The following is a 2,825-nucleotide window of genomic DNA, read 5'->3' as shown; positions in this document are numbered from 1 at the left end:
ACATCCTTCAAGGGCCAGGTCAAGTGACTGCATCTTCTAGAAGATCCCTATGACTTTACACTCGATTCCCAACACTGGCTTCTTGACTCAACCAGGACCCATTGATAGTACATTTTTCATTCTACCTTAACTTCTGGAAAGCAAGTTGGCTGACAACAAATCTCATCTAGAATGCATTAGTGAATGCCTCACTAATACATTGTATTTTGCATTTCTGAAGTCAATATTCTTCATAAGTCAGCAGCTGTGCTTTAGATTCAGGACTATTTAGCTATTTAGTATGGCTGTACTTTTATTACTCCATGAAGAAATCCTTAAGACATAATATAAACAGCATTTGTTTCTTTCATTTGGTGTAGAAGAGTCAAGGGGCCATGAGATACCATGAGGACAAAGAACTTGGCTTTCAGAATCATGGGATCCTATTGACTCAGTAACTTAGAATCGCAGGAGTAAGCAAAATGATCTTGAACCCAGCTCATAAAAATAGCTTTTCCCTTTTGCCATACCTTTCTTGGCATCAAGGGGCATGTATGAAGCAGACATGTGTATTACTTTTGCTCCCATGATTCTTGAGCATAATTAGGTAATATTTATAGTTAAGGTGAAACAGGGAAACTGAAACACTCCATAAAAATCTCCTTTTGTTCCTTTTCCTGCTTCTATTTTTGCTAAAACCTGCATCCCCATCCGACTTTACACATGCCTTGTAATGCAAATAGCATATGTCCTCATTGTAAAGGACAAGGAATTAATGACTCCTCTAAAATAGATAACAAGGGATGGATCTGGTGGGAATGACTGGAGGAAGCTATCATATGCATATCACAGACCGCTGGTGCTAGACAGATCTGCACCAAGACCCCTGGCTTCAGGGAATAAGTGACTTATGATGGACACCTAGACCCTGTTCTTGTTCTGACCAGTTCCTGGATGCCTGAGAAGACCCTCGCACTGGGTGATGGGCACTGAGGGGGGCATTTGATGGGATAAGCACTGGGTGTTATACTATATGTTGGTAAATCGAATGCCAATAAAAAAATATACAAACAAACAAACAAAAAAGAAGATCCTCACACTAGACCACAATCACTAATAAAAACCCAAGACCCAGGGGCACCTGGTGGCTCATTCGCTTAAGGGTCTGACTCTTACTTTTGCCTCAGGTCATGATCTCAGGATTGTGAGATGGAGCCCCACGTTGGGCTCTGCTTTGGGCATGGAGCCGGCTTAAGATTTTCTCTCCCCCTCTCCTTCTGCACCCTCCTCTAAAAACAATTAAAAAGAAACAACCCAAACCCCAAGAAAAGATGAGACTCAGGCTCCTACTCCTTTCAGAGTCTCCCAGATGCTCTATCTGTATCCCTTTCGCTATGTCTTCAATAGACTCTGCGTTCACCTCCTGCTGGCTCACATTTGAGTTCCATCCTGCATGAAGCCAAGGACCCTCTTGCCTGGTCCTGCAGGACCCCCTCTGGGTCCTCTAACTCAACCTGCCTGCATCAAAGGTAAGGTGGTATCTGCAGTTTTTAAAATTATTTTTTCTTTAATCCCCTTTTTATCATTCTGGTCGTCTTTAGCTATGTGTTAGATAACTTTGTTTTGCCCACATAACTATTCTTTTTTCTCCATTTAGTGGCTCCTCTAAAATCAACCTTCAAACACTGACCTAAGCTATCAGAACTCATCATAAAACCTCCTTCTTCATTCAGAAAGTTATATGTATATAGGATGGTCATCTTAATCCCACTGAGAGAAGCAGGACACACAGGGAGAAAAATCTCTTATTGGATCAAATAATGATTCAAGTGGGGATAAAATAGAAATCTGTTATTTTTATCAGTATTTTTCTGCCTTCACACCACTCTAAGCTAGTTTGCAGGATAAGCTAGTTGCAGGTTCTTCTGAATAGACCAAAGGGCAACTTCCTATAATATTCTTAATGAAGGTTTATGTTCAGGAGTAACCTCAATATACCACTCACCCTGTTATTGAACTGTTGTCAAAAATAAATGGCTCCAAATCACAACTGCTTTGAAATAAAATTCATTTTTGGCAGACATTCTCCAACACCTTACAATATTGAGCTGGCTCCATGCTAACAACTCCAAAAGCAGATCAATTCATTTGATTATTACTATATTTCACTGCTTTATCTCTGAGAGTTCACCATGGTATCAAAGTTTCAAAGTTTGGTGTTATTAAAATGTGCTGTGGAGATATTTTCAAATGATCATACTGGGTAATGGGAAATATCTCTGGGAAAATATTTTTGGCAAGTGAAAGGAAGAAAGGAAAGGAAAAAAGGAAATAAAGGCAAGGCAAGGCGAATGAAGGAAGGAAGAAGGAAGGAAGGAAGGAAGGAAGGAAGGAAGGAAGGAAGGAAGGAAGGAAGGGAGGGAGGAAGGAAGGAAGGAAGAGGGAAGAAACAAGAAAGGGAAGGAAGAAGGAAGGAGGGAGGGAGGAAAAAATAAAAATAGTAATAAAAAATGAAAGAATAAAAAAACACCATATGCCTTTAACCTTATTAGATTCAGAGATTGTGTCTCATTCATTATAAGGCTGGGCACACAGTAGATGCTTAACAGTACTGTTAATATATTCCTTCAACCACTCTTTCCTCTGGGTCTTTTCTCCCAAGGTTTGCTCCTGACAGAAGGACTAGCTCTTAGATTTACATACTCAACCATGAATCCCCAGGGCTTTAACACTGACCCAACCATTGTTGCTTGATTCTATTAAAGCAAAAAAGCAATTTGCATTTGTTAAATGTTTCCCATGTCCCAGGAATGTCTCTGTATCTCTTATGTGGCACATCATTTAAT

This window comes from Canis aureus, chromosome 4 (genome assembly GCF_053574225.1).
Source record: "Canis aureus isolate CA01 chromosome 4, VMU_Caureus_v.1.0, whole genome shotgun sequence".
NCBI classification, from domain to species: Eukaryota; Metazoa; Chordata; class Mammalia; order Carnivora; family Canidae; genus Canis; species Canis aureus.
This window is presented reverse-complemented; position numbering follows the sequence as displayed.